The sequence below is a fragment of the Myodes glareolus genome, chromosome 1 (genome assembly GCF_982192425.1).
Source record: "Myodes glareolus chromosome 1, mMyoGla1.1, whole genome shotgun sequence".
NCBI classification, from domain to species: Eukaryota; Metazoa; Chordata; class Mammalia; order Rodentia; family Cricetidae; genus Myodes; species Myodes glareolus.
This window is the reverse complement of record NC_142026.1, coordinates 54,540,649-54,554,989: the sequence shown is the minus strand read 5'-3', so window position 1 is coordinate 54,554,989 and position 14,341 is coordinate 54,540,649.

The window sequence follows — 14,341 nt, the reverse complement described above, 5'->3', positions numbered from 1 at the left end:
AAAATAATTTTATGGTGGGGGGTCAGCACAACATGAGGAACAGTATTAAGGGTCACCGCATCAGGAAGGTTGAGAACCTCTGCTCTAGAATGAACGTGGCCCCACTAACACCTATATCCAAGCCCAGTGAGACCTTTAGGACACTGTGGAGATTGGCCTACACCCTCCAAAGGAACAGTTCTTAAAAGTGTGGTGTGCTGTCCAAGACCTTTTCGGGGGCCATGAGATCAAAACCATGTGATTACCTAGTGTCTGGTACAAGCACAGGGCAAGTGGAGGCAGGAGGGCTAAGATTCAGGAAGAGTTCATGACATAGGCAACCTGGTCCACAGCTTGTTCCACGGCCACACTGGCCTTGCACTCCCATTCTGTGTCACACTCTCAAGTACTGGATCACAGACATATGCCGCCACAGTCTTGGCCCTGTCTAGTTTAGTAGCCGCAGCTAGAATGAATCAGGGAATATAACAAACCCACGTGGAAGCTTACTGGTAGCAGGTGAAAGAGCGAGTCATGAGGGTCGACCAGGAAAGGCAAGTAGTAACGGGAAAGCAACTGACGGACGGGAGGAGCTTTCTTTAAAAGAGGGCCTTCACACATGCGTACAGAGCCTTAGGCAGCCAGCCACACAGTGCATGACGTAATTGACAATTGACGTAGAGATATACTGTAGGGCCCTGGGCTATTTGCCTGAAGCACAGGCAAGACTGTAAGACTCCAGGGCTAGCTAGGTATTTGCCTGAATGCTTAAAAGTGCATCTTGCCAGGTGACAGGGGAGGGCCAGCATAATGCCTGGGTGCTAACATTCCCACCTTTTGGTTATTATAAAAAGGTGGGGAAATCAATGGATGTTGTAGGAGGGGTGGGCTGCGTCCCACCGCCCGGTAGCTTAACCCCCGAAATAACCACACTGAAATTGTATTCATTAAATTACTGCCTGGCCCATGATATCTAACCTCTTCTTGGCAGACTCTTGCATCTTGATCTAACCCATTTCCACCAATCTGTGTATCGCCATGAGGTCGTGGCTTACTGGGGAAGATTCTAACCAGCTTCTGTCTTGGGCAGGAGAACCATGGTGTCTGCCACACTGTTCTTTGTCCCAGCATTCTGTTATGTCTACTCTGCCTGCCTAATTTCTGCCCTATAAAAGGTCAAGACAGTTTCTTTATTAACCAATGAGAGCAACACAAACACAGAAGGACCTCCTACACCAAAAGGAGATAACAGGTGGGGCAAGGATGAGGGCACCAAGTTCTCTGCTTGCACTGCCGGGGTGTCGGAATCTTGGGGGACCTGAGAAAGCTGGGGTGCTGGTGATGTCCTGGAGTATTTTCAGTTCACTGTCCAGGTTCTGTGGGACCATCTGGTGTCTCTGGAACCAGGCAAGGTGATGGCAGAGCAGAAAAGAAAGTCCTAGCTAGAGCAATAAGACAACAAAAGGAGATAAAAATTGGAAAGGAAGAAGTTAAACTTTCACTATTTGCTGACGATATGATAGTATGCATGAGTGATCCCAAAAATTCTACCAGGAAACTCCTACAGCTGATAAATACTTTCAGTAATGTGACAGGATTCAAGATTAACTCAGAAAATCAGTAGCCCTTCTAAATACAAATGATAAAGGGGCTGAGAACAAAATCAGAGAAACATCACAATTCACAATAGCCACAAAACACACAAAATACTTTGGAGTAACTCTAACCAAGCAAGTGGACCTGTGTGACAGGAACTTTAAGTCTTTGAAGAAAGAAATTAAAGAAGACACCAGAAAATGGAAAGATGTCCCATGCTCAAGGATATGTAGAATGAACATAGTAAAAACAGGCAATCTTACCAAAAGCAATCTACAGATTCAATGCAATACTCATCAAAATCCCAGTACAATTCTTCACAGACCTTGAAAGAACAATACTAAATTTCATGTGGAGAAACAACAACAACAACAAAAAAAAAACAATATAGCCAAAACAACCCTGGACAATAAAGAAACATCTATCTGGAGGCACCACCTTCTGAGATTTCAAACTCTATTACAAAGCTACAGTACTGAAAACAGCCTAGCATTGGCATAAAAACAGAAAGGAGAACCAATGGAACTGAATCAAAGACCTGGATATTATTCCACACACCTTCGAGCACCTGATTTTTGACAAAGAAGCTAAAAGTATAAAATAGAAAAAAGAAAACATCTTCAACAAATGTTGCTGGAATACCTAGATATCGACATGTAGAAGAATGCAAAGAGTTCCACGCACAAAACTCAAGTACAAATGGATTAAAGCCCTCAATATAAACCCGACCACACTGAACCTGTAGAAGAGAAAGTGGGAAGTACCCTTGAAAGCATTGACACAGGAGACCACTTCCTACATATAACCCCAGTAGCACAGACACAGAGTAACAATTAATAAATGGAACCTCCTGAAATTGAGACGTTTCTGTAAGGCAAAAGATATGGTAAATAAGACAAAATGGGGGCTGGAGAGATGGCTCAGTGGTTAAGAGCACTGAATGCTCTTCCAGAGGTCCTGAGTTCAATTCCCAGCAACCACATGGTGGCTCACACCATCTGTAATGAGATCTGGTGCCCTCTTCTGAACTGCAGGCACACATGGAGGCAGAATGTTGTACACATAATAACTAAATCCTTTAGAAAAAAAGACAAAATGGCTGCCTACAAAATACAAAAAGATCTTCACCAACCTCACATCTGACAGAGGGTTGATCTCCAAAATATACAAAGAACTCAAGAAACTAGACATCAAACTACCAAAAAGATCCAATTAAAAAGTGGGGTACAGATCTAAACAGAGAATTCTCAACAGAAGAATCTCAAATGGCTGAAAGACACTTAAGGAAATGTTCAACATCTATACTCATTAGGAAATTGCAAATCAAAACAGTTCTGAGATACCATCTTACATGAATCAGAATGACTAAAATCAAAAACTGATGACAGCTTATGCTGGAGAGGATGTGGAGTAAGGGGAATACTCCTGCATTGCTGGTGAGAGTGCAAATTTGTACAACCATGGAATAATAGGTTGGTATGAGCTTACTCATACTAATAATAATAGTGAGTAATAGAGTGAATACTTGTAAGTTAATATTTATAGACAATTACATTGGTATAGTGTAGGTACCCAGGTCTTTTTCCCTTTTCTTCCTGGCGATTCGCAGGGCCGTTTGACCTCTGGCTCCCTGGAGATTCTACACTAGCACTGGCTTGAGGGTATAGTTTAGAAAGAACTTGGCTCTCTTTTGTTATGGTAATTCCACCTGTAAACAAGGTTCCAACTGCAGGCCCTACACGCCTGGCTCCCCCAGCTGCTTCTGGTCTGAGGCGCCAGGCACCTGCAATCTTCTTCCACTGCTCCTGATGGGAGGGGGCCGTCCCTTTTGCCCACGTTGCCCACTAATATAAATACCCGACTTGAGTTTAATAAAGTGGCCATTTGCTCTTTGGTGAATGAGCAGGTCTCTTGTGTCTGTGTGTTTAAACCCTTAGGACAATCATCCATTCTCGTGGACTTGGTTCAGGAAAGCGCGCGCCTGGATCGGGTGTGGGTATTCACAGAAAAGTGTGGAGGCTAACAGATGGCGTCCCTCGGTGGGCACTGAAGAAGGACTGAAGAACTTCTGCCGTCTGTGGATCCACCACGAGAACCACAAGAGGTAAGGGTCCCCCCACGATCAGGAATCTGGCCAGTTTTGTAGTGTGCAATTGTGCACGTGTGATAAGGGGGTGAATAAGCTTGATGTTAGAAGTATGGGTGCCGAAAGGTCTGATCCGGAGCTGAAGGCCAGTGGGCAAATCAGCTGCTAAATTTCATAAAGAGACTAGGCACCAGGATTAAATGACACTGCTCTAGAGACCGCTTAGACTAATTTAAAATTCAGTTCCTGGCTCTCACATGCAGGGAACTTTAATTTTTACCAAAAGAACAGGCTGGGCGCAGTTAGCTCCCGGCGGGAATCCGTTCCCAAGGCTACAGGGGCCAATGTAACTGGTGACTAGCAAAGTAAATAGCCGAGGGCCCATATAGGTGCGGGCCTTGGGCTGAGAGAGGATTAAAGATATATTTGTAAGTTCTATTAAGAGTTTTTGAGTAACAAAAGAACAGCTTCACAGAGCTTGTCTTTCAGGGAGACTAGAAAGCTCCCATGCATGTTTGAATGTGGGTCACAGGACCGCACTCGGCCCCTCACTGTGGCTGAGATTCTACAAGGTACACTTAAAAACAGAGAGACGGGCTGCTGGATGGCGCAGGGAGAAGCAGTGGCAAGGCCTCACTGACCAGACGCAAAAGGCAGTCGTGCATATGCTGGCTCCCTCGCCCAAGGCGGCCGGTGAGCAGCGGGCTGCAGGAACCTAGGGCAGGGCACAATGCCGGTTGTGGTGGCGCCTGGGCAGACAGATAAATAAGAAAAACTAGGTGCGTGCCCCAAGAAAAAGGTGGAGAGACTTGGGCGCGCAGCCCACAAGAAGCCACACTAGCCAGGCCTTGGCGGTACAAAGGATAGTTAAAAATCCGCCCACCAAAACTCAGGTGGTAGTTTGCAGACGGAGCGGAGCGGGTCTGTGTCCCACCCCCCACTGTGCAGCACAGCTTCAGCAGTTTTAAGTTAGAAACTGTAATAGATTCAAAGATTCCTTGGTTTTACAGACCCAAAAGAGGTTAGCTAAATCTCGGGATGGTTTGTTGCCTAATTTTCTAAAAATCCAAACTGTGCCAGTTTGCATTTCCACCAGTGGTGGAGGAATTTCTCTTAAGCATAGGTTATGAGCAGTATTTGATCTTGATCATGTTATAGGGATAAAATAGAGTCAAGAGTTATTTTGATTCACACTTCTCCAATGATTAAAGATGTTATATTTGAGGATTTTTTAAATGTCTTTCAGTAATTTTAAGTTTGTCTATTGAGAGTTTTCAGTTTAGGCCTGTTGCATATATTTTTACTTTATTAATTGCTCTTTGGAGGACTAATTTATGGAGTCCTTATGTTTTCTATATGGACTGATGACTGACAAAGATTTCCAAATCTATAGCCAGATATGTCGATCCTATTAATTATTTCTCTAATGTTGGCGGGAGGCAATGTGCCCCCATAAAGGTAACAATTTTAATAATTCTATCCAGTTATGTAAGTGCTCACGTACTGGATCAGATAATTATTTTCTGCCCCTGGAAAAGTTCCAGGCGGAGCTGATTCTAAAAGATGTTTTGGGGCTGACCATTCAGCCCAATTCAAGACCTGCTACGATGGTGCAGGCCAATAAAAAAAGATGTTTTGAGGTTGGCTAATTCAGCCCAATATTTAGGCCGGTTGCAGTGGCACAGGCCAATAAAATTTGCCCCTTGGAGACAGAGACCTACAGATCTCTATATATCCAAGGCCTGCTTGGTTGTAGTTTAGATCCTAAACAGCTAAGCACAACGCTCCCAGAGACCGATGAGGGGAGCCAATTTCAATGGCACATGCAGGCAGGATTGGCCTCAGCTAGCGTCTGACATGGTCCAGGTCGTGTACTAATGTACATGGTCCGGACCGGGTTTTAATTTGGAGTAGAGGAGCGGTTTATGTGTTTCCACAGGATACAAAGCATCCCGTCCCTGAGCAACTGGTGCGGACCGTGGATTCCTCTATTCAGAAACCCGAGGACGAGGCAAGATCAAGAGATCCCATGGACACGGCGGCGGAGGCGGCGGCGGAGTTGACAGATTCCTGAGAGATGATCCAGCGCCTGTTTTTGCCCTTTTCCCAGCTTCCTATCTTTGCTCTGTCTTGATCTGCTCGTTTCAGCCAAGGCTGCTTGACCCCCTGAGGGGAAAACAGCTGCTTTCCCTGCCCTGATTGCAGCGTTGGGTGCTCACGGCAAAAACCTTGCCAGGTAGACAAAATTACCATAACTCTTCAAAGTATCTAAATTCACAATTGGACGCTGTAGTTAATCTTTACAATCTGGGTGTGGATTTTGACCTCTGCTGGTCGCAGGTTAAGATTTTGCTGCTTTTTCTCGGACCCCAAAATACAAAATTACTAATTGGCTCTAATTTAGTTTGACTAGTCACACCAGGGGTCCCATTTGCCGGTGCTGCAGTCCTACTCAAGGGGCTCTATTCTGAGCAAACGTTTCAGATATTGTGCAAGCACTGTCTCTTCCAGGAATGCTTATGTGTATGCTGGAGTGTCTTCACCTGGCCAATGGCTTCAGGTCAGCCACGGCCTGGCCCTAGTAGGCGTTCGCCTCGGAGTATCTTTCAGCATAAAACCGGCTGAACGTGTTGGAGGATGGCTTTAACCAGAGACGGGTCTAGATCACTGGGCAGGCTTTTCCAATCTAAGACATGGGATACGTCTGGACCTGAGGCGTCATCCTGACGATGGATCTGGATTTGACCTGGTTCCCGGTGGCACCTAAGGCAGGTTTCTGTCATCATATTTTATATATATTTAAAGGGAGACTTGAAGGTACCCAGGTCTTTTTCCCTTTTCTTCCTGGCAATTCGCAGGGCCGTTTGACCTCTGGCTCCCTGGAGATTCTGCACTAGCACTGGCTTGAGGGTATAGTTTAGAAAGAACTTGGCTCTCTTTTGTTATGGTAATTCCACCTGTAAACAAGGTTCCAGCTGCGGGCCCTATACACCTGCCACGCCTGCCTCCCCACAGCTGATTCTGCCTGAGGTGCCGGGCACCTGTCATCCTATTCCACTGCTCCTGATGGGAGGGGGCCGTGCCCTTTTGCCCACATTGCCCACTAATATAAATACCCGACTTGAGTTTAATAAAGTGGCCATTTGCTCTTTGGTGAATGAGCAGGTCTCTTGTGTCTGTGTGTTTAAACCCTTAGGACAATCGTCCATTCTCGTGGACTTGGTTCGGGAAAGCGCGCGCCTGGATCAGGTGTGGGTATTCACAGAAAAGTGCGGAGGCTAACAGTATAGATTCTTGTATATTGATATAAAGTTAAATTATATTGAACATTGTATGCATGCTTCTATCTCTGTATAAAACATTTTATATATTGATATATATTTACCATATTTCAATGTACATTTTTACCTCTGATCAAGATACTTACATATTGTTTACATTTGGAGGTCATTATCCTCATTTATTGCACAGTTGTTTATTATCTTAGTCTTTAAGTTATATAGGTATTAAGAATTGTAGGTCAATAGTCATCTATGTTTGTCATACTTATAGTTAGACTAATCAGGTTCTTTAGATACATAGAGATTGTATTCTGCATAGATAATCTTCAACCACTTCAAAGAGCTGTAGAAATGGCATTTAAATAACAGAGTTCTGTTGAAGTGAGACATAATTGTTCCTGGCAGCACAGATCTATTCCTGAGAAAATGTTGAATACTGAAGACACTCCATTTGGAGCTTGTTTTCTTCTTGGGAAAAACTGGCCTTTGGGCAAAGAAATTCTCATACCTCAACCACTGACAAGATATATAGTACCCAGAAATGGATAAAAAGGACTGTCAAATCTTGCCAAGACAGGGTAAGATGGTTTTGAAAAATTTCTTGCCTTTGAAAATGGTCTGTCAGTTATTCTAGGCCTTAGCCAAAGTTGATTGCTTCAACATTACAAATGAGATTTTGGGTGATTACCCAGGTAGCCAGTTGTCTCTGTCATTTGTTGCACGTTTTGGAAGTTGCTTGATTGCACTTCCTATTTACTTAAGTAATATTATTTTCCTTCTTGGATCTTCGATGGGGTTGAGGACTAGATAATTGTAGTTACTTTCCTCTAATGACTTGACCAAGTTATTTATCTTACAAGACTTAAATTAATTAGGATAGGATAATTATTGAATATATTTGTTCTTATTGTATATAATTTTGTATTAGGCTTAGAACTCTCTTATTTAAAGAAAAGGGAAAGGTGCTGTAGGAAGTATTACAGCTTGTATTTGCCCGCCTAATGGGGTGAGACCTCTTATACTATTTATGGGGAAGCAGAAGGTGCATGCGCCCTTCTCTCTCATTCCCCTTGCTCTGTTCCAGCTGGCTGTTCTTTTGGATCTTGTGATTCAACCAGACAAGCAGAGAATTCTGATTTGTGAGTTTACCCCTTAATAAATGACTATCTATTTCTCGATTCTGAGCTAGTGTGGGATTTCTTTTAAGCGTCCAACCACTATAACAATTGTGGAAATCAGTATGACAATTTTTCAGAAAATTGGGAATCAATCTACCTCAAGATCACTTTTGGGCATATACTCAAAAGAAGCACTCTCACAAGGACATTTGCTCAATTATATTCATAGTGGCATTATTCATAATGACCAGAATCTGGAAACACCTAGATGCTCCTCATCCGAAGAATGGAAGAAAATGTGGTACATTTACACAGTAGAGTACAGAGGAAAAAAAAAACAAACCTTGAAATTTGCAGGCAAATGGATGGAACTAGAAAAAACAACATCCTGAGTAAGGTAACCGAGACCCAGAAAGACAAATATAGTATGTACTCCCTCCTAAGTGTATCAGACATAAAGCAAAGGACAACCAGCCTACAGTCTACAGCCCCGGAGAAGCTAGAACCCTCATCAGAAACAGATGGAAGCAGGTGCAGAGATCAACTGACCACTAGGTGGAGCTCCCGGAGTACAATAGAATAGAGGGAGGAGCTGAGTGATAATATGAACAAAAGGGCCAAGACCATGATGGGGAAACCCACAGGAATAGCTGACCCAAACTAGTGAGAGCTCACTGACTCTGGACTGACAACTGGGGAACCTGCATAGGACCAAACTAGGTACCTTGAATGCAGGTGACAATGGTGTGACTTGGGCCGTATGCCGGGTCACTGGCAGTGGGACAAGCATCTAACCCTATGAACTGACTTTGGGGAGCCCATTCCTCTATGGAGAGATACCTTGCTCAGCCTACACACGGGGGCAGGGGGTGGAACTTAGTCCTACCTCAATGAGGTGATGGAACAGACTCAGTTGACTTCCCAGAGGAGTCCTTACCCTTTCTAAAGAGCAGATGGGACCAGGAAAGGTAGGGCAGCAGGAGAAGAGGGAGGGGGAATAGGATTGCTATGTAAAATAAAATAAAATAAATCACTAGAAGATTTCTATATGACTATTGTTTCCATTTTTAATTTTGATTTTTTTCAATAATTTTATTTTATGTGCATTGGTGTTTTATCTGCACGTATGTCTTTGTAAGGGTGTCAGATCCTTTGGAACTGGAGATACAGACAGCTATGAGCTGCCATGTGAGTGCTGGGAGTTGAATCCATGTCCTCTGGAAGAACATTTTTTTAGGTTATTTATTTATTTATTTTTGAGCCAGGGTTTCGCTGTGTAGCCCTAGCTGTCCTGGAACTCGTTCTGTAGATCAGGCTGGCCTTGAATTCACTGAGACCCACCTGCCTCTGCCTCCTGAGTGCCGGGATTAAAGGTGGGCGCCACCACTTTCTAGTACAATCAATATTCTTTTTTTTTTAATTGATTTTTATTGAGTTCTACATTTTTTTCTCTGCTCCCCTCCCTGCCTCTCCCCTCCCCCAACAAACAATATTCTTAACTACTGAATCATTGCTTGATTTTTCGAGATAGGGCTCCTCCGTGTAGTCCTGGTTGCCCTGGAGCTCACATTCACGTACCAGTAAGAAATACAGCAGTGGTGGCGCCTGCCCTCAACCGCAACGCTTGGGAGGCAGAGGCAGGTGGAATTTTGCATTCAGGGCCAACCTGGTCTACATATTGAGTTCCAGGATAGCCAGGTGAAGCACAATTAATAAAAACTCAGAGAGAGAAACTGGGGTTCAGCCTGAAGGTCAGAAAAGCAAAACAGCCAGTCACTAGCTCTTACCTCTACCTCAGTCTGAGATGGCGATCCTGCCTCCAGGAGTCTCAGATTGAGACTGAGACTGAGAACTGTCTCCTCCTGTCTTATATTCCTCTCTAGGGCTGGGATTAAAGGCATGCACTGCCTGGTTTCTATGGCAACTAGCGTGGCTACTGGGATTAAAGGTGTGTTACCACTGCCTGGTCTGTAAGGCTGGCCAGTGGAGCTATTTTACTTTTCTGATCCCCAGGCAAACTTTATTTATTAAAATACTAATGAAATGCCCCTGCAGTCAGGGCTCTACAGAGAAACCCCGTTAAAGAAACAAAACAAAAAAGCAAATGAGAAAGAAGGAAGAAGGGAGGAAGAGAGGCCCACACCCACGCTCTTGTCTCACTTCCTCTCAGTGCCTCCGTTAAATCTGCATCAAAATCTCCTGTTAAAAGCCAAGATGGCTTGGTGGTAAAGGTCCTTTCCCCCAAGCCTGACAATCCGAGTTCCATCCTGGGACCCATGTCGTAGAACTGACATCTGCGAGCTGTCCTCTGACCTCCATAGCCAGGCCATGGCTCATGCACTGTGGCAGGTGCCCCAACATACATAAATACATGGACGTTAAAAAAAAGTTTATTTCATTTTTATTATGAGTATGTGTGCCCATAATGGGTATGTACACAAGCGGGCAGATACCCACTGAGGCCACAAGAGGGCAGGAGATCTCCTGAAGCTGAGGATGCTATGGGTCTCTGGGCTGGCAGGATCCACATTCACATCTCAACTTCAATGCTAACAAGCCCTGACTGAGACCCACATGACTTGGGGGATGTGGCCGTTCTTCAGGCCCATGTCCAAACTCTGGTAGAAAGACCAGTTGGGTCAGATGAGAGGCTGGGGATGCCTAGGAATCCAAGTCCCCTTCCCTCAGCTCAGCTCAGCAATCGAGCTTTAAGTTCCATAAAATGCTGAAATAAAATATAAATGGGTAACTGTCCCAAGCGTAACCCCAGTCACCACTGCCATAATCAGCATCCCCAAGCCTGAAGGAACTCTATCACAAGAGTATCCGCTCCAGTAGGGTTACGCAGGGGCATTGCCTGTGTGGCAGGCAGCATCAGTTGGGGGCGGGAGACTGTGTGGCAGCCCTACGGGCAGCAGTTAAGGGGAACGTGACAGATGTTTGAGACACCAGTGCGTACACAGTAGACGGGTGAGGGGAGCATTGGGTGTGGCTAAGGACAGTGGCAGTTGGACACAGATGGGTGTTTGACAGTCATTACCCTTCAGCTTGGGGAGATATCCCCCGTGGTTTGGGGACCAGAGAAGGAAGACTGGACAGGGGAATGGCCACCTGCTCCCAGGGGGTCGTTTGTGCACCTGGATCGACTTCATAGCCCATACCTCAGATTGTTTTTCAGATGTATTTACTTGGGGTTCACGTGCTGTGAACCACGTGTTTTCACTTCCAGCAGAGGCCAGAAGAGGGCATCAGATCCCCTGGGACTGGAGTTATAGCCAGCCAGCATGTGGGCACTGGAAATTGAACCAGCATCCTCATAGAGGAGCAGCTGGCGCTTTTAACTACTGAGCTGCGTCTGCAGACCCAGGTCCTACATCTCTGAGCTGCAGTCCTCCAGCCCTGCTCAAGTCTCTGAGTCCAGAGTAAACCCCACCCAGTGGGTCTCCTCTGAGAACATTCCTGACTTAGGTCTGCCTCTGCTTTAGGTGACTTCTCTGAAGCACTGCCAGATCATTGAAGGTCAGGAGGAGTCCCTGCTCTGGTGTCTCCTCCCTATACTTAGGGCCATGTAACCTCACTTTCTCAGGAAGAAACCTTTTTGTGGAGAGCTTTACCCACTAAACCCTCTCCCCAACCCCTTGTTTATTTATTTATTTATTTATTTTTGATAGAGGGTCTCACTACACAGCTCAAGCTAGACTCAGTCTGCCAGTAATTCCTTTGACTGAGTCTCTTGAGTGCCAGGATTCAAAGTGCATGCCACAGTGCCAGCTTCTCTCTCTCTCTCCGTCATTCTCAGACCCTCAACCTCGCCAACCTCCCTGCCCCCTACTTTCTTTCTGCACACACACACACACACACACACACACACACACACACACACACACTCTCTCTCATACACACATGCACACTTCACACACACACCACATTCATCAGCAATAAGCCAAGCACTCATGGGTCTGTGTCCCTGGCCATGAACCCGGCTCCACTACACACATGTAACATGGCATACACGAACAAGCTTGATGTTTGTACGTATGAACCCATTTCTAGGCCTTTGCACCCCACCTGTGGCTCCTCCGTTTGACTTAGTCTGAACTTGGATGTGTTAACCAATGGGAGACCAAAAGTGTTTGCTCTGAACTCTTTAGACATTGCAAAGGAAAGAATGGTCAGCCACGACAAACCCTGGTCTGGCGACCTCACTACCTATGGGGTAGACAGCGTCAAAGGGTAAGTGATTAACATACATGGAAGTCCAACACTAACCAAAGACACAGCTGGGGTTGCCAGGTGCCCACATCAGGGGAGGGCAGCTGCGTTTGGCAGAGTGGGACGCTCCCGGCCAACTTCCAGGCTGGGAGTATGGCTCTCACACTGCTCCTCAGCCCTAATCGCCATCAGGTCACCGTAGTCCAGGCAGGCATTAGATACAGCAGCTGCAGAGGGAGCGGGGGCGGGGGGGGGGGAAGCAGGGGCAGAAATACAAGAGTATTCAGGGAGGTCTGATGGTCCAAGCTCTGAAGGCTCTGATGAGGAATGAAAACACAGGACTAGAAGCAGTGGCAAGCATTGAGAAACGCATGTGAAAGGAGCCTGCGGCAAGACAGCGGCTGCAGAGAAAGGGCAGCACAGCTAAATTAAAGCCATTGTTCCACACGCTTTGACAAAGCATGGCAGTTCCATGGTCTGAGGACTCAGTCCAGGCAGTATAGGGAGGCCCTGACTACCAAGATGATGCACATGTAGACCGCTCCCGTGACTCAAACTGTAGGGATCACCTCCGTTTTGGACTCAGAGAAACAAGAGGGAGATGGGCCACATGGAGGAACCACGCTCCAAATGAGAGGTAGAGGGATGCGAACACAACAGTCAGAAATCTTTGTAACTAGCTAGAGAGGGCAAAGCTGGGGCTGGGGACGTGACCCAGTGAGGACTGGGAATGCGACTCTGTGGTAGACGGCTTAGCTCAAATTCAACAGGATCTAGAGACTCGGAGTGCGGCTCAGTGGTAAAGCCCTGCCTAGAATCCCCCAGTGAGGGGGAGGTGGCTCACTGGTATTCACCTGCCTAGAATCCCCCAGTGAGGGCTGGGGCGTGGCTCAGTGGTAGAGCATTTGTCCAGCATGTGGAAATCCAGGGGCTCCATATTCAGCACTTGGGTGGAAAAGTGAACAAAAATAAGTAACTGAGTTAGTTCAGGCAGGTGAGCATCCTACCCCTGAAGTTTATCCTTCGGGTCCCACTGGGGTCACTTCTTCTAGGAAGAAGCCACTCTGGTTGCTGTATAAGTCCCCATCTTTAGGCATACTTCCCATGGTACTAAAAAACGGTTTTAAGCATCTCTAGGTACATGCTTGCTTCCTCAGACCACCAGGGGGCGCCCTACTCCCAGCCCTCAGGGCGGCTGGACCAAATGTATCAGTTTCTCTACTGTTCAATACTCTCTAGTGTGACAGAACAGAAACTGGAGAAAGCTACATGAAGATTAATATGAATGCAGTCATTTTCAGAGAAAGACCGGGAAACCTTTCCCCTGGCATCATCTACACACAGTGCATGAGCAGCGATCATACACTATAAAAAGTCTGCACACCAAGAGGCGGGAGGCTGCGGGACTCTTTCCTCAGCTCACTAGCTCACTTCCGTTCCTAAGGAGCCATTTCTGTACCCTCACCTAACTTAGAAGGCTCACCCTTTTCTTCATCTCTCCTGGTAGCTGCTCGGATTCTCACCTAACTTGCACTGCCTACCTTAATCTCTAAATTGTCCTTTTTTAAAAGATTTATTTATTGTGTATACAGTGTTCTGCCTGCATGTATGCCTGTAGACCAGCAGAGGGCACCAGATCTAATTTCAGATGGTTGAGACACACCATGTAGCTGCTGATAACTGAACTCAGGACCCCCTGAGTCCATTTTATTCTGTTGGTGTTTCAAGACAGGGTTTCTCTGTGTAGCTTTGGAACCTGTCCTGGAACTTGCTTTGTAGACCAGGCTGGCCTCGAACTCACAGGGATCCACATGCCACTGCCTTCCAAGGGCTGGGATTAAAGGCGTGAGCCACCACCATTACCTGGCCCATTACTATTTAAATTGAGATGAAGAACCCTAAAAGGGAAACCTCGGTTTCCCTGGCAACAGTAGTGTTCAGTTCTGCCAAAGCTTTCACAAACATTGCTCCAGAGGTTCTTACAGGAGGCTTGGAGATTCAAGGCCAGCCTGGGTTACCACAAAGGAAGACCCTGACTCGAAATAAACAATTAACAAAACCAAAGCAAA